The sequence below is a fragment of the Nicrophorus vespilloides genome, unplaced genomic scaffold (genome assembly GCF_001412225.1).
Source record: "Nicrophorus vespilloides isolate i.1.1-1 unplaced genomic scaffold, Nicve_v1.0, whole genome shotgun sequence".
NCBI lineage: Eukaryota > Metazoa > Arthropoda > Insecta > Coleoptera > Silphidae > Nicrophorus > Nicrophorus vespilloides.
Window position 1 is genome coordinate 52,109 of NW_017099081.1, and position 25,553 is coordinate 77,661.

The 25,553-nt window shown below is 28.3% G+C and overlaps 1 protein-coding gene across 1 annotated transcript in view; it reads left to right on the forward strand.

Annotated features, from left to right (window-relative positions):
* LOC108563973 (synaptonemal complex protein 1) overlaps nucleotides 1-25,553 on the forward strand; it is a 48,037-nt gene that overhangs the window by 3,851 nt on the left and 18,633 nt on the right. The window contains exon 2 of the mRNA XM_017922827.1: nucleotides 17,026-17,086. The gene's annotated coding sequence lies outside the window, so the exon portion shown is untranslated. The remainder of the gene's footprint in view (nucleotides 1-17,025; nucleotides 17,087-25,553) is intronic.

The window sequence follows — 25,553 nt, forward strand, 5'->3', positions numbered from 1 at the left end:
AAAGTAAATTGTTTTCGTTCGGTTTTCTTCATTGAATAATTGCGATAGTTGCGGTTTAACACTAACGTCCATTCAATTACGTTGGAGATATACTGCGAGATGATGAGTGGTTCTTTTTTTTTTGAAAGGCCTTAGCGATGGAAATCTCTATGGAAATCTCGCTTTTCGTTTTGTTTCTTGATGATCGAACACGCATTTATTTTATTATTTGCGCTACGCGATTATTATTTAATTGCTGCATGTTAATGGGTCAGTATTCTTTCTCCGTCCATCTGGAAATTGAAAGAAGCATTCGCAAAGTGAATCTCTTCTACAAACGCACTAAAAGTACAACATAACACTCTTTTTTTGCATATTGTTCGCTTAGAAAGTAGAAAGTCTTGAATCATTTTTTTTTGTTGTATTATATTTTTCATTAAATATATATTGTTAATTACTTTTGGATTTTTATTAACAATACAAAATAACGTTTAGTAAATTTAATTATAAATATTTTTGCATGAAATCTATGGAATTTTGTTTAATTTTTGTAATTTCCTTTTTGCTCATTAAATTTTTCAAAATATGAATAAAACCTACTTGTTTTTCGGTATATTATCAACATCAAAACATATTTACATAAGCTTTTTTTTAATTGTACGTTAATCGTATTAGTTCGCACCAACGTACTTGATGTTCATATGAACGTACAATTTTTATATAAATTGACACCTACATGACTCGCTTTATGAAGTGTTGCAAATGAGAAAAATGGGAATAAATATGAAAAATTGTTAATATTTTGAGATATACAACAAAGTTTAACTTTTGTTTAACTTACATTCTATTAATTTTTAGTTATATTAAGGACAGTTCTCGATTTACGAATATTTTTTAAAATTTATATTTCAAATTGAGAAAAGTGGGAATAAATATGAAGAAAGATCATAAAAATTCTTGATTAAATCGCAATCAAAATAAAATCATGTATTTTCTTCATATGTTCCTCGATTAGTGCGGTTACAAACAGTCCGGATATTGTCGAAACTGATTACCCGTACTATGCTATTTGCTGTACTAATCTATCAATACGGAAAAAAATGTTTTACAAAATTTTGTATTTTCTTTATATGTTCCTCGTTTACCCGTCCTATGCGAGGTATTGCTGTTCAAATCTATCAATATGGAAAAAAATGTGCTACAAAATCTTGTATTTTCTTTGTTTGTTCCTCAATTAGTCTGTTTCAAGCAGTCTGTATTTTGACGAAACTGATTACCCGTACTATGCGAGGTATTGCTGTACTAATCTATTAATATGGAAATAAAGGTTCTACAAAATCTTGTATTTTCTTTGTATGTTCCTCGGTTAGTTCGGTTACAAGCAGTCCGGATATTGTCGAAATTGATTACCCGTACTATGCGAGGTATTGCTATATTAATCTATCAATTTTGAAAAAAAATGTTCTACAAAATTTTGTATTTTTTTTATATGTTCCTCGATTACTCGTACTATGCGAGGTATTGCTGTAAAAATTTGTCGATATGAAAATGTTCTACAAAATTTTTTATTTTCATGTATGTTCCTCGATTACTCCGGTTACAAACAGTCCGGATATTGACGAAACTAATTACCTCATACTATGCGAGGTATTGCTGTACAAAACTATCAATATGGAAAAAAATGTTCTACAATTTTTTGTATTTTCTTTGTATGTTCCTCGATTAGTCCGGTTACAACAAATCCGGATATTGACGAAACTGATTATCCGTATTATGCGAGGTATTGTTGTACTAATCTATCAAAATGGATAAAAATGTTCTACAAAATTTTGTATCTAAAGAATAAAAATAAGTGAAAGTTAAAGTAATAAGTAAATTGTAATAATTGTGTTATCTGTATTATTTCGCGGAAGTAAAACCTCAAAATATAAATATTTGCTATGGAAAAAAGAAATAATCAACATCCTCATGATTATATTTGGCATACGACCTTTTGCTATTAATGTCATGTAAAATGTCTTCAAAAATGGTTCATTGCCCTATTTCGAAGTACATAAATTCCGAAAGAAACACATGTTAAGTTTTACCAAGAAGTAGGATTTATGTCTTCCATGTTTTTAAAGATCAAAAAGTGCTTACATTGACTACAACATTTATTTAAGATTAATTTGAAAACGTGAAAAACTGAAAACAAATATAAATTATATATAAATATTGGTAATGAAAGTAAATACAAAAATATCCAAAATTTTGAACATTGACATTTGCTCACGTGTCAATTTTATATAGCAGTTGCTACACCTGAATGTCAGATTATGTTTTTATTTACAAATCTATGTTTTTTTTCTCCAAAAATAACCTGTATATATTTTTTTACTTGACATCTGTCAATTATATAAGTAGACTTTCTCAGGTGCACGGAATTGACAGTTGACAAATGTTCACGTATTAAGTATCTGACTGTCATTTATATGTCACATGTCAACTAGAACATTAAATTAGAAAAACGTTTAGTAAGAAAACATTTTACTTTACACTGATTGTGATAAGTAACTGGGAGATTATTGTGTAAATCTATAAAGTAAATTGTTCTCGTTCGTTTTTCTTCATTGAATAAATGCGATAGTTGCAAATAAGTACAAAAAATTCCAAAATAATTGATAAATGTATTGATTTTTTATTTTGCAAAATTTATAAGATTAATGTTTTCATTCACTTCATAAACACTCAACATTGTGAAGTGTTTGTTATCGATTTTTTTTTTGCAAAAATAAAAATGTGACACATTCATGATTAGCAGGAAAAACGTCCTACGTAAAACTTACTCGACTTCAACGGATTCTATTTTTAGACACTTTTAATTATTAAGTAAACCGTATAGACGTCTCTACTTACAGTTAATGAGATGGAATGAAATGAGGAATAAATAAAAACTGAATTGCAATTTCAAACTCATAATTAAGAGCAGTTACGTGTCATTTAAATTGATTAATGTACTTCAATTAAATTCAAGATAAATTACGTTCAATTTATTGCATAAATTTATATATAATCTTATAAATATTTTCATTATAAAAGTATGAAGTATTTATTTCCACATAATTGGTTATAAAACTTTACTAGTTAAGAAAATCATATGTACGTTCACACGAACGTACAATTTTTAATATCATATTAAGTTTTATTATTCTATTGCAATTTCACAAATCACCCATTCAAATAACGTGCAACTGTATTAGATTAAATTTTAAGATCAAAATAAGCAGTATTCAAAATTTTTTAATATTTAACGGAAATGTGTAATAAATTGCATTTTATATTAATGGAATTGCGGAAAGGATATGTTGAAAGGCGGCGTTTCTTCTTGTACATTTTATATTTGTATTCGCATTCAATTTCATTACATAAATTAATACTATACATATAAGGTTCACGTTTTCAGCATTGTCGGTCTCCAAAGAAATTACCTTTTGTTATTGAGAACATCTGGTCACCAAGGGCAACCAACCCACAGCGAAATAATATATGGATCTGCAGGATTTAAATTAGTTTATAAATGCGGAATAAATATATAATAAAATCGTTTACGCAGGGAAAACCTACACAGAATGAAAATAATTAATGGATTTGCTGGATTTAAATATATATATTTATAAAGTAAGTAAGATTTATAAGTGAAAAAACATTTTATATTGAATTAATTTGAAAATGAAGGTTGTATTAGAAATGTTTTTTTTACTTTAAAATCTTTAATGTAAGCGTGTTTAATGATAACATTATAATTCGTATATAATACGCACCTATTTGTATGCATTTACACAAATACGCGATTGAGAGCTAATTTTAGTGATCAAATTAGAATTTATTTTTTTTTGGTTTTGCCTCTTGTACAGTGTTAATTCTTGATTTAACACGAAAGTTTGTGATAATATTAAAATTCGTATATAATACGCACCAGTCCTCATTCTTAATTTGTCACAAAATTCATATATGATACGCATCCATAGCTTTTTCGTATTCTTGTACCATGTGAATTTTTGATTTAACACGAAAGTTTGTGACAATATTATAATTCGTATATAATACGCACCCATAATTATTCTTAATTTATCACGAAATTCATATATAGTACGCATCCATAGCTTCTGCGTATTCTTGTAGAATGTTAATTCTTGATTTAACACGAAAGTTTGTGATAATATTAAAATTTGTATATAATACGCACCTATTCTTAATTTATTCACCAAATTGAGATATAATATGATATAATATAATTGAGTATTCTTCTACAATGTTAATTATTGATTTAATACGAAAGTTTGTGATAATATTAAAATTCGTATATAATACGCACGCATTCTTAATTTATCACGAAATTGATATATAATACGCATCCATAGCTTTTGCGTATTCTTGTACAATGTTAATTCTTGATTTGACACGAAAGTTTGTGATAATATTAAAGTTTCAGATAAAATAAAAATACGCACCAATAACTTTTGCACAAGTCAAAGTCAAGTCAAAAATTTATTTATTTAAATGTAGATGCATTACATGATGTTATTTAAGGGGTGGCGTATATGTGAGCTTAAGCTCATTTAGCCAGAAACATGAGTTTTTAATAGTACAAGAAAAAGTTAAATTTTACACACTCGTGTATAATGTTAAATACTTGATCTAGAGAAAAAGTCTAATTATTTTAAATTTGTAATAAAAGCGCGAATTTTTATGATAAAATTAAAGTAATAACACGCATTTATGACATTTGCGAACTGATGAATATTGTTAATCGTAAAATGTCTGAAATTCATATTTCTTAAACAATGTTAATTCTTGATTTAGAGAGAAAAAGTCTAATTATTTTTTAAGTTTGTATATAATACGCATTCATATATTTGCGCATCCTTTTCAACTTTAATTGTTGTTTTATCATGAAACTTTCTGATAACATTTCATTTGTATATAATACTCAATCATGACTGTGAACTTTTGTAAAGTGCTAATTCGTAATTTAGAGAGAAAAAGTTTGATAATTTTTAAATTCGTATATAATACGCAGTTATACAATTTTTATTCTTGAAAATTTCTGATGATATTAAAAATCGTATATAATACGCACAAGCAACTTAATGTGTTATATATGACTACTATAACAATTTGACAACAATTGTATTCAATTATTAAGTATAAAGAGAAATGGTTTCAAAATAACAATTCAAGTTTCTTATGAACATATTCATATTTAGTCTACATCTTTGTAACATAATTCGTTTTAAAATCGTTGCTATTTTTACGTCTTTATCTTCTGCTGCTCCATTATATTTCCAAGTACGTAAAGTATATTCAGCGGCTAAGGTTACGTCACCTTTGTGAGGTTTGTTTTTCCGTTTGCTGCGTGTTTAAATGGTAAATAGTGGATGTTCAGAATTGCGTTTATCATTTTACATGGATGTCGCAGAGGTGTACAATGTGTGGAAGACTTAAATGCAGACAAACACAGCGCATACGTAACCGTTGATAGGACGCATCCGGCGGTGGATTATCACACGTCTCGTTTATCTACAAGAGATGTCTACTGTATTATAATCGTGGCCACATCATGTGGGCATATGGTGTATTCTAATATACACTGTATATTCACAAATAACATTGTGCAGCGTTTATTAGCTGCAAAAGGAAAGAAAACCGTGCGCAGCAAATAAATCTTTCTAATTCGTTTTATAGTGTATACATAGTAAATCTTTTTAGCAAATTTTGTTTTTAATATTTATCAGGTGTACCAACTACATAATACTCCAAAATTGTATAAAAAAATACTAATTTTTATTACCAACTGATAAATATTTGATAGATCTGCCAACTGTACTAGACAAAATGATACAACTTCGTCTTGTACTTAAGCAAGTAACACTCCAAAAATGAATAACAAAATTACAAATTTGTATTACCAGCAGATAATGCAAATTTAACTTCATCATGTAATTAAGCTAGTAACACTGCAAAATTGAAAAATGTTACTAATATTTATTACTAATAAATAAATATTTGACTAGTATTTGAACTATACTAGACAAAAGTACCATTAAATGATGCAAATACAAATTTATCATGTATTTCAGAAAGTAACATTGCAAAATTGGAAAAGAAAATTACTAATGTATTACCAACACATAAATATACGACAGTTGTTCCAAGTATAATAGATTATATAATGTTACAAATACAACTTCATTATGCACTTCTGCATATAACACTAAAGTACATGATGAACTTGTTTTTAAACCGTTTTTTTTAAATATTTGTAAGGTGTACCAACTTTGTAATTATAAGAGTAACAGCAACTAAACCAACTAAAATACTTTCACTGAATGAAGTTTCAATTATTGTCTTAATAAGTATGAGTAATTTGAAAATAAAAAAATTCAGTGTTTTTCTTGTAACAATACATGAAACATGTTTTTTTCCTTTTCTAAACCGATCATTGTAAGTAAGATGGCACCTTTTGATCTTTAGAAATGGATGGTAAACACGCATGAAGCAAGCATCAAAAGAGTCCAAAAGCTCGAGAGCTAATTCTTTCACATTTCGGCGCCACAGGAAAAAGTGTGCCAGACATGCGATCAAACGAAAACACTCGTTAATTTTTTGAACTCCGTGTAATCTTGACCTACCTCGAGATCCGATAGATGGAATTATTCAAATGAGCTGACCTTGCTATTTATTATACATATATGATGTGTGTGCGGTTCAGAACGCTCATGCCTAATCCATTTTCGGTCTTCGATTGTTCTCCTTTCATTTGTTTTTCTTCGGAGCGCAGCCTTCTTCGATGTTTTATTATTACCACTTTCACGTTCGTTGCTGACCGTTCGACCTTCCTTGACTTGTGCCAAATTCTGTCCCTCCTCCTTCTTCTGTCCTCTTAATCGCCCGACCCGAAAACGGACAAGAAGTTGTATCCAATTTCGGACTCCTAAGCCCATTTCCGTTTCGAGTTCTTTTGTTTCTTTCAACAATCGAATCTAATTACTCGACGAAAAAAAAAGAAAACAAGAAAGGCTAATGCTAATTCGCAATTCTCCTAATTCTAATCAATCCATATTCAAAATCATACACAGTCAGCTTTTACATGACGTACATAATGTGTACACATATTTAAGTACGTTAAGCGAATGCGAGTTAATTGGACAGTGAATTTCGTGTTTTAAGCCAATGTACGTAAATCGGTCGATGAATTATTTCTTTAGATGCATATAATTATAATACAATTTCTTTGATACATGTCTCTTCTTTCGCACGTTCATACGAACGTACAAATTTCAATATGAAAAATATTATTTTTTATAATGATATTTATTGACTATAATTTGGATTTTTTACCCAATTTTGTTATACAATAAAATATTAATATTTGCATATTTTCAGTTTGCAAAATTGAATTATAAATATGTTTTCTGTTGAAATATTTGAAATTTCATACATATTACATTCAGATTTATTCTTTTCCATTTCGTATTCTAATGTTTTATTCCATTTCCTGTTTCCTTCTATTTACTTTTTTACTGTGTTTTCTACAAGTTTACCTCTACGTTTTCCTTAGTTTCCATCATATCATCATAATTCTTTCTTTTTCATTTTAATCCTTAATTTTTCTCATCTTTCATTTCTGTTTCCGAGATTTTTTATTGTAAATTGCATACTATTCGAATATACAAACAAATATGTAGCAAAAATGTGCAGAAAGTGAGATTCAAAATAACTGATGTTTACAAGCGTAACCCTAATTCCGAGTGAAACTTTACATATATTAATAATAAAGCAACATAATTTATTTAAAAAACACTAAAGAATTAAGAGAATTTTACAAATTCATTTTTTTTCTCAAGTTCTATTTACTAAAAAAAAATATCTTAAAGTACAGTTTATTATTGCAATTATAATTTTAAAGACATTTATAAAAAAAAAAATTAAATATAAAACGTTAATTATTTTTTTCTCACGACAATTAATTACAGTAGAATGAAGCAAAATAATGAAACGATATTTCGGTCACACGGACGAAATTTGTTATTATTTTTACTTGTTCAATCCTTATTTCTCAATTCTCGAGTATAAAAGCTGTGTTTTTTTTTCTCGCAGACTTGTGGTAGAACAAAGAAGAGAAGAACACCTTCTAATTGGCCCATTAGAAAACTGCACGCGGCGAAAGTTTTTGTATTTTTGCAAAACCATATTATTATCATAATAACAATTTACTTTAAACATTTTTGACACGGTTAGTTTAGAAAATCGAAGTCCTCAATTAGCACCGTGCAAATACCGATGAAAATGCAGAGAATTACCATTAGAAACAAGATATAATTAACGAAGTAATTTGTATCACTTTGTTCTCGTTATTGAAGTACTATTTTCTGCATTGTAAAAGTGATTTGAGTAGATTTATAAATTACTATTAGAAACAAAGTATAATTAATGCAGTAATTAGTAAATGTTTGTTCATAAAAGTTATTGCAGTAAGTGTCGTTTTTCTCGTTATAAATGTTACTTGAGTTGCCTTGTTTTAATTGGATTGAAAACGTTATTTTATGGATTAAATTTAGATTTAGATTTACATTTTTTTATAATTACAGAATGATATTATATTATTTGTAAATGTATCAAACTTTCTTGTGTCTAATTTTGATGATATAATAAGAAATTGAGAAATAAGGACAAAGGACAAAGTACACTGACTTGGAGTACTCCTGTTATTATTGATTCATTCTATTTACCAAAAGTTATACAACAATAACTCGCATAGTGCGGCTTCGATTAGTTCGGATTCTCAATAATCAGCTTTAAAAATTTCAAAACAAACTAAATCTACACAACGGATTGATTACTCGTACTATGATGCATCATTCGCACGAACGTACATGGTGTTCATACATACGTACAAATTTAATATAAACCCGCACTACACGTAGAATTGCTGTATATAAAGTTTTATTTCATAAATCAATTTTGTGATTAATTTTTACGTTACATAACGCCACTTTCCATTTAATTTCTTTTTTAGCGAATAACCGACATTAACTAATTAAACTTTTCATATATTTCGATCAATGCGAACACTTCAACAGATGCGAGACTCGACTTGTTATTGCAATACCAAATATAGCATTTCCAACCATATTAAGGATGTTAACTCGATATCAGTTGGTCAAAGAAAGATTTCCTTCGAGGAAGCAAATCAAATTACGCCAACTATGGCTAAACAGCTCACGACTTTATTAGACAATTTCTCGCACTTTTTTTTATATGTTTCACCTACATATTGTGTTTTTCTTTCTCACTTTATTTAATTACTTATTTGCCATTGAGCTTCGTTCTTTGCATCAGAAATTGTAATTCGCATATTTTTGTATTCGATGAAAATTACGCAACTCGCGGTACTTTCACCCATATCCATGGAATACCTCGAGTGCAGAGCTCTTTTATTTTATTTGTTTGCACGCAGCTCGTTTAATTGCTTCGGATTTATGGTTCTTTATTATTTTTTTGAAGAATGCGCCGCGAGATTTATTAATGGTGCATTTACATATTATGTAATTGCGGTAATTAAAGTGATTTGTTGAGTGGTTTAGAATCTGCAATTATATTGTTAAAAAATAAAAGATGTATAAATTAGTTTGTTGCGTATTTCCTTATTGAAGGAAGAGGTTTTACACCTTGTGTTTATTATGTAGTTGTAATAACTTTGGAATCGCTTATTTCATATTTTCATAAATATTATCACTTTCAAAATGTTGAGATTTGTTACATTGTATATTGTGTTTTTAATTGTTCGATTATTACTTATAAATTTAGATTTATTTATTTTTTCTAACTTTATACAAAATGTCAATACTTCAATGATTTATCATAAATCAATGAAAAGTATTAGTAATTAAGCAAAAAATTGCAATATACAAAATTTTACTTATATTTTTCTTAATATATATGTTTTTAGTTTTTGAATTATCAATTATAAATCGAAAATTGTTTGTCTAAGATGATGCAAAATATGACTACTTCACCTTTTATTTGATGTAAAACTAGTGGAATCGCAGAGCATCAATATACTACTGATGTTAACCTACCACAAATCATCACAATGATAACTATCCAGCGGGAAAGATTACCTACATAATGTCAACCGCATTCTTAAATTTACTCAATGTTCACATTGATGAACAGATTGTAAATAAAATTACACGACATAAAAAAAATGTATTATACACCAGTGATTCTCAAACTTTTTAGTCCGCAAACCCCTTTTAGAAATAAAAAGTTTCTGAGACCCCCCGAAGACTGGGTATCTCTAGAAAAATAACCAGGATTGATCTGTCATTAATTTTTTACAACCCCCCAAATATTTTACGCGGTCCCTCTAGGGGTCACGACCCCTACTTTGAGGATCACTGTTATACACCATTATATTGTTATAATCTATCAAATTTGAAAATACACATTTTTTTCATATTTTTAATTTATTTAATTACCAATTATTTCATTTCTCCTTAACAGCAGATACAAATGGTTTAATAAGTTTTCCAATAAGTTTACTACCAGATTTATGATATGCAGTCAAGTTTGAAATTTCTCCATAACAAACTAATAAAAAATTATCAACTACAGAAAAAAATATTCTAAATGTACGTGTTATCGAATATACTTTAAACGGTTCAGAACCTATTGACATTAATTACATATTTGTTTTTTAAGTTTCGAATTCTTCAATTTTCTGTTATAAATAGAGATTTTTTTCATGTTTTAACCGGAATTGTAGATAATTTTTTTTTGTCGAGCCAAGGAAACGTTTCCTGTTAAACTTGATCAGCTAAGGATAACAACTCATTATAGTTTCGCAGCCTCAACTGAAGGCAATTAATTATAATCAACGAGTGTGTAAGCTTCAAAGAACGAGATTTATAGGCAATTATCGATAATCCGCGACGGACATTAGTTGCACACCGATATCATCGATTTTTAATTTATCGGTGATTTATCGATGCGCTTTTATGGCGTTACGCATTTTCTAAAACAAGAAACCAGACATCTTTAACTGCAACGAAGGCACGAAACGAGATGAACGAACGAAACGTGCAATTAGCTTTTGCAATGACGCAACGCCAACATCGAAATATATCCCCTCACGGTTTATTTATACTGCACTCATGGAAAGGTTATTTAACCCGAAATAAAAAAAGGGAAAAACAATAGCGGCCGTTTTAAATTTAAATTAATTTGGCATTAAGCCTTGCAAAGTTCAACGGCGAATTGCATTGCATGTATGTGTGTATTAAGGACTATAAATAAGTACTCAACACAATGCAGAGAAAGTTTTCTGCGGTGCATCGGTCGAATACCATTTTGGGAATACTCGAAGCTGTTTTCTTACTTAATCGATTATAAAATTCCACGTTACGAACGACGCGTCGAAAATTGATGAAATCTCAAAATCTGTACGTTTACATTTCTTGTAAATATTTCCAGTTTAATTTTATGTTAAATTTTGTAAATTATTACATTTTTTTACTTAGGTAATGATATTTTTCTTTTATTTGTTGTAAAGCATTTAAATAGTTATATTTTGAATCATCTTGGACAAAAATCTAATTTTGTACATGAAAAATTGAAGAATCGAAAATAAATTTATAAAAAAAAATATAAGAAATTTTTTGCAAGTAATTGAAATTTTTTCGTAGTAAGTGATTATTATTAATAATTTATAAAATATCATAGAAGTAGTGATATTTTGCATCATCTTAGACAAAAAAAATCTCAATTTATAAGTGAAAATTGAAGAATTGGAAACTTAAAAATATGCAATCAATGTTCTGAACCGTTTAAAGTATGTTCGCTAATACGTACATTATACGTAAATAGAATACATTTTTCAACTTTTTTGTTGACAGCTTATCGAAAAGTTCATAGTTTTATGTAAGTGTGTTATGGAGATATTAAATAAAAGATGAAAATCGTGAATTACGGATATTTTTAAATTTGACAGCTTATAAGATAACAATGGTGCATATCATAAATCTGACAGTAAAGTTATTGGAAACGTCATTTATATTTATATTGAATTTACTTATTAAATTGTCTAATTGTCATGTGTTGTTATGGAGATATTAAATAAAAGGTGCAGACATTTGAATACATTGAAAACGTCAAATTTGACAGTCTATAAGAAAATAATGGTTCATATCACAAATCAGACAGTAATGTCATTGGAAGGTCATAGATTTATATTGAATTTACTTATTAAATGATCTAAATGTCATGTGTTGTTATGGAGATATCAAATAAAAGGTGAATAAATTGAAAACGCTAAATACGGATGTTTTCAAATTTGACAGCTTATAAGATATTAATGGTGCATTTCACAAATCTGACGTAAAGTCATTGAAAAGGTCATAGTTTTACATTTAATTTGCTTATTAAATGAAATAATTATCAGTTATTGTTGATATGATGATATTAAAGAGGTGAAGACATTAGAAAAAATGGTAAAATCTTCATTCACGGTCGTTAACTTACATTACGTAACAGCTGTTACTTCAAAAGAAGCGAAATAGTGGTCTTTCTCACATCGAAAAAAAGAGTATGTAAAAGTTAAAGTTATTTAGAAAAAATCGGAAAATTTAACAATATTTGGAAAATTCCAATTAAATGGCATAACTTAGTCTTTAATTTATTTTATTATATAAAATGTATCTATTATTACATAAATTGTAAAGATTCATTATTATTTATTAATTAAAACTTGAAATTTCATTGGTTAAAGTATTTTAAACCAATTCATCTTACAAAAGTTTCTTCTTGGCTTAAAAATTGCATTTTTTATTGAAGTCTGTTTCATAATTTCAATCATACAAATAAATCTGTTGTGTCTGGAATGTTTTAAAGTAATCCAGAAAACTACTTTCAGGCAAATTCATCTTAATTTGCAGACGTCAATGGAAAGGCTAGAAATTGCAGTGAGAGTGAATTCGTGCTTGGCTCGATCGATAAAACTGTTTGGGGAATGCACTTTCGAAACATGCCGTTTTTAAATATTGACGTTGGCATCCAGTTATTAGATGATAAATCAATTAGACTTGGATAGCGTCCAAGGTACATACACACTTGATCGGCCTACCATTATTATTGTTTGCAAATCCGAATTTCTTGAATGTTTTCCATCAATATTTTACAGTATTGATTGATTATTGTGAGACTAGTATAAGTATATTGCATTATTACATCAAATAGTGATTTAGTGAATCCGGACTATGTGAGGTTTTGTTGAATGTACAAGAAATTTTAAATATTTGCAAGAAAGATATGCACATGTGTATAATTATTTTTTTTATAAAATATGGTAGTTTCAAATTGAAAAATCGCTTAACAGCTTTCAACTCATCTTCTACTCTTCTTTTTTTTTTTTTCTTGGTAATGAGAGACTTGTCTTCTTTATTTACCATATGCTCTCGCACTTGAGGTTTCAAGTAAGTTTTGTCACAGATTTTCAGCAAACGCATTTCTCGAGCACCACTTAAAAAAGGTTAAGAGTTTATTCTATGAAAAAAATATTTCTTTTCGCACTGCGTGAAGAACAACAATCTCTTGATTTATCATTTGAAGTAGAAACATCATCCTATTGCAAAAAAAAATGAATTTAACATTGAGATTATTCAAACTTATTGATTAAAAGAGATTTCATTGGAATAAATAACAGATTTTGATAACTTCTTGTTAAATGTTAAATTTAGAAGAAAAAAATATGTTGAGTTATTAACCTTTTAAGTAGACATTTTAAAGTCAAGTTTCATTTTTATTCTTGGAAAAAAAAAAGATATAGAAGAGTATTCTTATCTGACGTCGAGGTTATTCTAAACTTATTGATTTTTCAAGTTTTCCCCCATGTAATAAAATACGCTTTATCGAATGTTGAAGTGTTTCGTTTTTCTATTTAAAACGTTTTTTTTAAAAACTTCTATTTTCAAGTATTTCAGTCTTTTAGTGTTTAACATTTATATACTAAAGTAAAAAAAAAATCCTCAATATATAAATGATATAAGTGATACTACATTCATTTCTCTAACATTTCGATACCTTTCTTGTAGAACGAGTTGTCTTTGGCGTCAAAATACGGCTTTAACCCTTTGCTGTCCACTCAGCTGACGACCGATTTGACTCTGGACTATAGTGGTGAATCCAGGTTTCATCCATTGTTACATAAGGCATGAGAAAATCCTTTTAATTTCGCTTGAACAGCGCTCGGAATCAGCAACTAGTAATTTTTGGTCCACTTTGACCTTGAACTCTGTACCCATTCCGAACAGAGCTTTCCCCATGATCAAATGTTCATGCAAAATGGTGAATACACTGCCTTCTGATATCTTCAGGATGTCAGCTATCTCACGAAACTTGAATTTACGATCGGCCAAAACCATTTTGTGGACTTTTCTTATGTTTTCTACAACAATTGTCGAATTTGGGCGACAGCGTTTAAAAATCAGCAAACTACTACTCTACCATTTGTCTCGACGGAGAAGAGTTCCAATAACACTTATCAATCCATTGCTTAGCTTGAACAGTAATGAGCAATGTTTTATCAACACAAACAGTACAGAAACAAATTCATATTTTTCCGTTGTTTTGAAAATTACAAAAGTAGCGTCACTAAAACCACTGTAACTTGTTAATAGACTTTGTCTAATTCTCATAAATTGTTGTATATAAGTAATTAAATTTAATTCGAAATCCATCTATTATTATTATCCTTGCAGCTCATTACGTAATGGACGGTTATGCCAATGTTCACACCTATGCACGTACACTTTGAAGTATTGGACTTGCAGACCAACCCAGAAACACACCTACCCTTATAGCAAACACTGATTCGAAAAAAAGGTGAATAACCTTATGAACTGAAAATTGAAGAAATTTTGAAAAATTATAATATAATTGCATTTTTGTGCATTGAATTTGTATATAAATGTGTTCATATTATTGATGAAATATCAAAGAATTAACTGAAATTTAAAGAAACTATGAGTAATAATAAAAATATGATAAAACAATATTTTATTATCTTTTGTATATAAATTCGTAATGAAATTCAAAAGAAATTAAAAATAATTAGAGAATATCAAATGTGAAATGCGCACGAGATATTTAGATAGCGGGTAAAAGGATTTCAGCTGCAAAAACGAAATTTGCGTGAAAGGAGTATCATTAAATATAATTGGCTTCTCAGACATCGGCCGTTATCGAAGGCATTCCTTATGCATCTACACCAGAGCTTCCGTACTTTTGCTTTCGAACCTGAACAAAAGGAGAGCTTCGTTTCGAAACATCTTAATCGATGAAATTTGAATAATCATTCGATTATGCAAATGCAATTACACTCAATCAATTAATTACAATGCTTATCAACTTCAATTACATTCACAAAAGGTTATTTGCTCTTGGCTTCAATTAACGTTTGAACGTCCTATACTTTCTTTGTGTCTGCATTCCAGCAATAGAAATCAATTACAAATTAATTCCAACAACATGATAATCCGAAAACACTTTTATTTATACACGCAATTATACTTTGTTGTTAAGTATATTGAAATATGCACATTCATTAACTTTAAAGGTGAAAAGTCGTAAGGTCATTCGGTACAAATTTCTGTTTTTTTTTTGCTCTTGCCACAAAATTGTTGATATTTATAAATATTGTTTTGTATTGGAAATTTACAAAATAAGTCTGAGATTCTTAGAAATTATGAATTACAATTTTCATATTTGAAATATTATGAAAACAATTTTGGTTGTTTATGCGGAAACTTGTGCAGTCAGAAGTTTCCGCGACCAGAAATGTTAATTGCCTAAACTATTCTTAAAAAAACGTACTCCATTTCTTTATTCATCTAAACTAAGCAATAAACTTATTTCCTTAGTTAACATTTACTGTCCAAATTTCTAATAAAATAACTTATGAAAAATTTATGAAATTTTCAAAATATATCTATCACCGTTACTTAACTTTTATTAATTACAATTACATCTCTAAATAATATAAAACTATAAACGTTTCTATATTGAATTATGTTGTACTAAAACAAAAAATCAATTGTTTTTTTAACATTGACATATTTTTTTTGTCTTTTTATAGTGTTCATTTTCTGTGTTTTTTTTTCTTTAAATATTTAGTTTATTTTTAATGAAATCGTGTTTTCGTTCGAAGCACGTACGTATGTTACGATGTAATGGTGGATTATGTAATTGATTGGGCAATTACATGATAGACGTCGTAATTTAACACGGTTAATCCATCAAGAAACCTTGGTCACCTCGTTTTGAAACGAGATACGGATTTATGTATCAATCAACATTCTTCACGTAAATAATAAAGTTGATATTCCCGTCAAATGATTACGAAGTCAATAAGGTAAAGTGTACGTTCGTACGAACATCAAGTACGTAAGTGCGAACATGAATATAAAAACAAATGCATTCACTATAAGATTAATTATTCGTTAAATATACGAACTTGTCTATAAAATAATTGTAAATACATGCATTTACTATCCGATTAACGTACATTCGCTTTGGAAATTGACAATTGACGTTATGTGAACGTTGTCTGTTATATATTGAAATCGGATCAAGACAACCGCAAATTACGTAATCGCGCAATTTACACGTGTAAATCCGGATCGTGTGTAATTGGTAATGATCGCGTGAAGAGCGAACGCTCAATTACCAAAACAACAACAACAACAAGAATTATACTTCGTTACGTAACTAAAGATTGTTTTTTTGTATCAATTTCTTCGTGCTGTTTCTTTTTTTTTATAAATATAACGAACGAATAAAGGTTTTTAATTAGAGCGCGCTGATTCATCGCCTCACGTTATAATTTAATTGTTGATCTTTTGAACAATCGCACTTTCACTTTCCCATCACACTTTTCACCTTAATCTCATCGCGCTGCGAAGAAACAAAACGAGATGTATTTAAAATTGTTGTTTTTTTCTCTTTCAGAAGAAGCGCTCGTTCGGGCCTCCATGTACTCGGATGGATGATTTTCTAGACGCGAACTAAGGTAACTACTTCTTCATCATTATGTTACCTTTTTTTTTTCCTCTACTACCTCGTATGTAATTATACGATCGTTGCGTAATGTTGGAGTTTCCTATATGAGGAAGAGTTTATCGTCGGTGTGAGAAACCTCATCTCTGTGCCGGTTGCACACGCACGCACATATCTTGCGATTCGATTACGCAAAGTAATATTATATGCAATGCATATCATTATTACACTTTTTTTCATTAAATTCCCATGAAATTCTATTCATTTGCTCCAGCTTATACTTTCCTGAGTTCGATTTGGTGTTAAGAAATTATTTCTATTCATATTTCAATAATTAATAATGCATATCTATAACAACACGGAAATAAATGTTTGGTGAAAGTTTTTCAAAATATTTTTTTGTTACAAAGTTGCATCCATAATATACTTCCTTATAGACACTTTTATTCGTTACTTTGAAATTTTCTTTGACTTGAGTATTAATAATTGACCTTAGATAAAGTGTGAAAGAAATTGGATTCAATACTAGAAAATGATTAAGTATTTTTTCTTAAATTATTATTACATTATTTATTAGTTTTGGAATTTGTTTGTACCAAATTGGGCTTCTACTTTTGTAACTTATAATTTCATCAATTTGTTTGCACAAATTTGATCCTTGACACAGATTCAATAATTAATACAAGTGTATAATGATTAAACTAGAAAATCATCTCATTGAATTAGTTTACGAATGTTTTAGAACTTAGTAAACTAGAGTTCAGCAAACCGTTTTCAACATATTTGTTTGTAGTTATACTGTGATTCAATTATGAGTAACATACAAATTTTGACATAAGGTGACAGCTGTCAAAAATGTATCTGTTACCAAAATTTTCATTGATTAATTTTTGGGACAAAATAAAAGTAAATTCTTGTGTGTAAACGTTAAACGTCCAGTGAATTTCGTACGAAAGTCGTCACGTTTATTTTGGAAAATTGAATACAAGAATCTGGAACTTCCTATGATATTTACGTATTTGCATGTTGGTGCGTGGTCCGGCGATGCATCATCTCCCCATTTTCGGGTTTTTGCTCCTGTTGGAAGTATTCCCACTTTGAAATATTGACCGGGTCGCCAAGACATCTTTCCAGTGTACTAAAATAAGATCCTTCTGGATGAATGCGCACACGCACGAATTTCTCTTCCTCGTCCTGCTCCTCCTTCCAACCATACGAAACTTCCCCATTTCTGAATTAATAACTTTCGAGCAAAACCGCATTTCCTTGCCGTGTCCTCGCCACAGTTTTATTCGCTCGTAAACTACGCTTCGAATGCATACAAATTGCGTTTGAAGTTTCATAGATGAAGTCTATGTTTATTTTAGCTTCTATTCCTTTTCCAACCAGGAGGTTGCAATCAATAGTTTATATATACAATTTCATGCAGACATTTGCTTTTGACAGTTACAATTGACATAATTAATGTCATGTAATTAACATTGTTTATATGAAACTTGGAACAGACTACATTTGATTTTGACATTTACAATTGAGATAATTTATGTCATGTAATTAATATTTTTTATATGAAACTTGGAACAGACTACATTTGCTTTTGACAGTTACGATTGACATAATTAATGTCATGTAATTAACATTGTTTATATGAAACTTTGAACAGACTGCATTTGATTTTGACAGTTACAATTGACATAATTAATGTCATGTAATTAATATTGTTTATATGAAACTTGGAACAGACTACATCTACTTTTGATAGTTACAATTGGCATAATTAATGTCATCTAATTAACATTGTTTATATGAAACTTTGAAAGACCACACTTTATTTTGACAGTTACAATTGACATAATTAATGTCAAGTAATTAACATTGTTTATATGAAACATGGAACAGACTACATTTGATTTTGACAGTTACAATTGTCATAATTAATGTCAAGTAATTAACATTTTTTATTTGAAACTTGGAACAGGCCACATTTTATTTTGACAGTTACAATTGACATAATTTATGACATGTAATTAACATTGTTTATATGAAACTTGGAACAGACTACATTTGATTTTGACAGTTATTAATGACATAAATGATGTCGTTTATTAATATTATCTACATTTACTTCTGACAGTTATAATTGTCATACATTAATGTCCATATAAAACATCAAACAGACTACATATGCTTTTGACAGTTATGACATGTCATACAATTTACTATGACAAGCTATTATCCACACGATGAAATCCGATGACAGTTGAATTGTCAATTTAGTGAACCTTTTTTAGTGACTATCGTGTGTATAATTTAGTTAAGGGAAATAATGGAAAATTTTAGAAAATATTTAAAAAAAACGTAATTATTTGAAATAATAAAATAAAATGTATGAAATTATTCATTAACTATTTTTTGTATTATTTTTTAATAATCTGTATTTTTTTTGTATTCTCATCCAATTAGATAAGCCGAAGCTATACAAAAGTTTCATTCATTTCAATTAAAACTGTGTTTTTGTTATTCGAATTTACATTATAAAACGCTGGATTTTTATTTGCAATGAAAATTACACTGGAACGAATGAAAAAAAACGTTTCACCGTTGAAAATGAATCAACGCGATTTTAATGTGTATTCGCCTTTATTCAAATTCACCTACTGTGAAATTTAGTTATTTGCATTTTTTCTAATAATTTACGTAGATATATTATTTATTATTATAATAATAGCCTTTTCTTAGTATATCAAAATATACAAGATGCAAATCTTTTTATTATAAGAAAGAAAATTGTAATTTATTTTGATAAATATTTTTTTAATGATAATTCTAATGAGTTTATATTATATAATATAAAGAAAAACTAACTAATTCATAAAATCTTGTAAAAACATATTCTTATTAAAGTTTAATAACTGATAAATTTGAATTTATTTCAATGTAAAAAGATGTTTACAAACGAAAAATAAAAAAGAATATATTCATATTTTGATTATTACTTCTCGATTTGCTTGAAAAAGCTTATAAATATTATAGAAAGTCTTCAAATTTCCACTGTACTTATAAATATATTCCTTCTTAACGAGCGATCAATCATTTTGACAGGAGACATGAAATAATTGATTTACTAGTAAATATTTCGGAAGTCAGATAATTTATCATCATTGTTGATTTTTGTTCTATTAAATTTATTGTAAAACTATTATTATCTTGTAATTGGATAAAAATACTCTTTCATTTGTAATTTTGAAATATGATAAACGTCATTTAATTCGAAAATATTAATCTTTCTTATAGTTGATTCAAAATTTTTACTTATGATCAATTTTATATAGTTAATTCGTATCGTATTCAAAACTACACAGAACTACTAATAATCAGATACAATATGACATACCTATTTTCAACTAGTATTACTCAAAACAAATGATAATAAATAATAAGGTTAGGTTACTTAAGTTTGAATTATGTTAGGACAGACTTTGACAAGTATTGGTAAAGTAAAACTCAAAATACTTAAACTTAGTTGATGCCTTTTTCATTAAACATTGATTATTGTATAAACCAGAGATGGGCAACCCTCTGCTCCGGAGCCGCATAAGCTAATGATATGGTGCTACATATGGCTTCTTCGATATTTTTCAAACAAACAATGTTCTCAAAAATATTGAAATATTTAAGAAACTAGGACAAAAAATTATTTGTAAATAAAGTAAAGTAAATATTATTGAATATTTTTACGACTTCTGTTTGAAGTCAAAACATTTAAAGTAATGAGAATCGTGCTATATCCAAAGTTACTATTGATATTGTAGAGTGGTAGTGGTAGTTTCAAGGATTTCCATTAGATAAAGAACGAAGTTTTAGTGTAAATAAGGTCGGATCCGTTTTTTTTTTATTGATCAGATGCGAGCTATTTCCATCCGAATGTGTTTGGTCAGTGACATATCGACCAACTAACGATAATAGGTCTTCCGTACTAAATTTTTGGCCCAACCTCAAAACTATACATGTACACTATATATAAAAATATAAATAAACACACAGCACGCACACAAGTGTCCTGTTTTTGTTATTCGCAGAGCTTTATGTGCTTATCCATGTACTAGATCAAAGGACAAACTCATATATAACAGATCCTCATTTGTTTTATTGCTGACGAAAAAACGGCCACCCTATTTAATAGATAAAAAAATATCGTAAGAAATATGGTTGAGAAAATTGGGACACTGTTATAATTTTATATATTTTATTGTCACCAATTATATGAAGAGACGACTAATAGCCGAATGGTTAAGTCGCCCTACTCATGATTTCGTGGGCGCCGGTCCTGGTTAAGCCAGGCCCTTTGTGAGCACTCTCGACAAATTAAAAATCATCATAATGGTAAAATTATCCACCGGGAAAGATTATCCATTTAATGTCAACCGCGATCTTAAATTTACTAAATGGTCACACATTGATGAACAGAAATTATTCGACATAAAAAAAAATATATGAAAAAAAGAAATTTCTTTTGAAATTAACTAAGTTAACAACGATAATTAAATTAAAATGCTAAAAAAACGCAAATATAAAAAAAATCATATATACCAATAGTGGGTAAATGGTGTTTTCAGAGCCGCATGCCGCTCTTTTTATAAGAAATTGTGGCTCCAATCTCTCATAATGGTGACTTTAAGTTGCCGATCCCTGATATATACTAATTTTTAATTTACAAAAAATGAAATAAGGAAAATGTTATAGTTAATACCAATAATATTGAAGTTAAAGTTATTTTAAGAAAATATCTGAACAGATGAAAGAAAACTAAACTGAATGATTTGTGCAAATTGTGGTAAGTTGTTTAACATAATGATGGGAATTCCTATAGGATGTATATTAAAATTGCAAAGATTCTAATGGAAAAATAATTCAAATGCAAATAGCAAAATGCTTTCGGATGGGAATGGTACGAAGCTTAATGACGGATTGTTTTCGTAATGTTCTTCCGGAAACGGATCCAGTTGAATAACCCAATCGCACCAAAAGATAACTGAGACATGCACACCTGTATTGTGCATGTTTACTGGCACGTGCATCGATTATTTAATACGTCTGCCCCGATCCATTCATTCATTCTTTATTGTCTATCCGTAACTGCATTCGGTTGTAAAACTACACACATAATTTTATTAACATACAAAGTGTTGCTTGTTGCACTTCCTAGTTTGTATTTGTAATAAGTTGTAAAAGATCAATAAAAGTTTCCAAATTAATTTGTCAATAAAATGTTTGTTTCGTCTATAAATGTCTGTATTAATTGAAACTCTGTACTACAAAGTGTTCAATTTCTTGTTCATTCCTTAAGTTTTTGACAATATTATTAAAATGTTCAATGCGTTTCTGTTGATAAATGTAAAAATATATAAAAAAAATCTCTTTATTTTCATAAATACAAATTCTGTAAAAATCATTAATAATATTTGTATTTATTGAAAATAAGTACAAAGTAGTTCATTTTTTAAGTTTTTGATACGAACTTATTAAATTATATTGTCTTTTATTAAATCTTCAATCAAATGTGTGTTTCATTGATAAATGTAAAAACATTTCTTTATTTTGAAAAATACAAATCAATGCAAAAATGAATCACTTAAAAACATTAATAATATCTGAATTAATTGAAAATCTGTACAAATTGTTCAATTTCTTGTTAATTTCTGTAGTTTTTGATATACATTTATTAAATTATATTGTCTTTTATTAATATTATTAAATTTTCAATGAAAGTTTTGTTTCATTGATACGTACACAAATTATTGTATTTGTTAACTTTTCTACTTAAGGTGTACCAACTTAAAGTACATTACATAACAACTTGTCAAATTGATGAAAGAAATTTGTGACATATGTCAATGTCAAAGTTTCTTCAGGATATATACTGTTTTTTATTAAATTTTCAACGAAATTTTCGTTTCATTGATACGTACACAATTTATTGTATCTGTTAACTTTTATACTTAAGGTGTAGCAACTTAAAGTACATTACATAACAACTTGTCAAATTGATGAAAGAAATTTGTGACATATGTCAATGTCAAAGTTTCTTCAGAATATATACCTTTTTTAAGTTCAATTCAATATAAAAATTGTCAATTAATTAAAATTTATATTGATCAATGTATAAATTGGTATAAGTAATAATTCTTGTTAAATCCTTAATCCGTTGACACAAATTTAAGCAATTACGTGAAACTTAAACAACCGATAATTACAAAATAATTTCATAAAAAAATTGCAAGGATTATAACGCTATAAAACGTTTTCTTAATCTCATTTTATTTGTTTTTTTTTTTTGCAATTTACCAACGACTTTTAAAGAAATTGAAGTGTGGCGCCCGTCCATAAAACGTACGTAAATGGTGGCAGTCGTAAAGTAAAACGAGGCGTGCGCTGGCTGTGTTCATTATGTAACAATAAAAAAAAGAAGGAAGCTGATGAAAAAACTCGTCCAGTTTTTTTTTGTTTGTTGATGAGATGAAATTCTTCGTATTACAAGTAAATACTGTGTCAGAGCATAAAAAAAAGAGTTTAAATCACAGTCGGATAATCGCGTGTGCAGTTACTGTAAATACGGTTAACAGTAATTAATCCGGATTTACTTTGTTGCAATTACAAAAAAAAAACATATAAAAAATACCAGGAGGAATTTGAAACATTTGTTCATGTTTTTTTATTATCTGAACTAGTTTTTGAACGTGGTTTGGTTTTATAATTATGGATATAAAGAAAAAAAAATGTGGTCAGATGTGATTCGACATCATTGCAACAGGATGTTAATTGTTTTGATTACATTTAAAGTTCTTTCATCTTAGTAGAATTTCTCGAATATTTTTTTTCAAATTATTTTCTTCAAAAAATAATAAATATTTTTATGTTCATATTTGGAATATACGTAGATGTTAATTAGAGAAATTTGTGACGAATTGGTATTAAATCCACGAATGGTTTGCTTTCACATTAGTTTAAAAACAATGATTAGTAATTAAAATTTGTAATTTATTTACTTCATTAGAAATGAAAATTTATTAATTTTCTACAAAACATTCATTACTAATAGTTTCACTAATTAATTTCCTACAAATAAATTGAATAATTAATTTTAAAAATATTTATTTATAACAAATTTATTGCATTTGTCAACTTAAATATATATGAAAAGTGTACCAACTTAATGTAATTATATAAGAACTTATTAGATGTGTGAATGACATTTCTGTCAAAATTTCTTCTTAATAAAAGTGTTAATTTAATCCAATTAGATTTTACTTATTTCTTATTGTAACAAAAGCAAATTGTTAATATATATAAATATAAATAAACATACTTAAGTAAAACATATGTTAATTTGATAACAAATATTATTAAGTAATGATACGTACACACTAGAACAAATTTATTGCATTTGTCAACATAAATACAATTGAAAAGTTTACTAACTTAATTAGTAATTATATAAGAACTTATCAGATATGTGAATGACATTTATGACATATTTCAAAATATGTTCTCAATAATTTTTTTTTGTAGATTGTGTTCAATTAGAAATTATTATGTTTATGATACTAACAAACGTTGATTATTAATACGAATATAGAGGGTGTCCCAAAATTAACGCAAGATTTGAATTTTCCGCCATTTGTGCAGTAAAGTGTTGGAAACCCGAACAATTTGACATATTTGCCGCGAAAATTTTGAATTTAAAAGTATTTTTTGCTATTTTTTTATAATTGAATTCAATTGAAAATTACTGATTTATGCTTGTAACGAAGATCATCAATACCTAATTCTAAAGTTATTTATTACTAGCGACATCTATGATTAAGGATTTTTGTCAGTGAAATTAGAAATTTTTTAATATGGAAAATTTTGAATCAAAGACGAACCAATTCCCACGATGTACAAAAACATCATAAAGAAGAACAGAGGAGACCGACAAGTTGAAAATACCGATTCTAAAGTTGCGGTAAACTAGCGTACGTTTTGGTTTCTTAATCAACTCCGCCCTGAAATGAAATGAAACTAAAATAAAACAGAATAACAGAAAAGAAAATAAGAACATAGTGAAGAATACGGCCTTCCTACATCGTGGCTTCGAAGAAATGTGGAATTATCTTCGAGGCAAACCGACTTCACACTTCCGTGTACTATCATCGAGCTACGTGATCACAGATTATATACATTCACATCGCAATACCGCTTCGCTTTTGCACGTTATCTATACCTTTAATAAATTTCGGTTATTATCGAAACCGTTCAATTTACCGAGTGATTTATTTATCGGCTATTTTCCTATCCGCTCCAACGTACCAATCTATTACTTAACCGATGATTTATCTACATATGCAAATAGATTTCATTTTATCCCATTTAATTGTTTTTAATTGCTATCATGTTTCATCTCAAGACATTCGATTATCCTTCAATAACCGGATAAACGA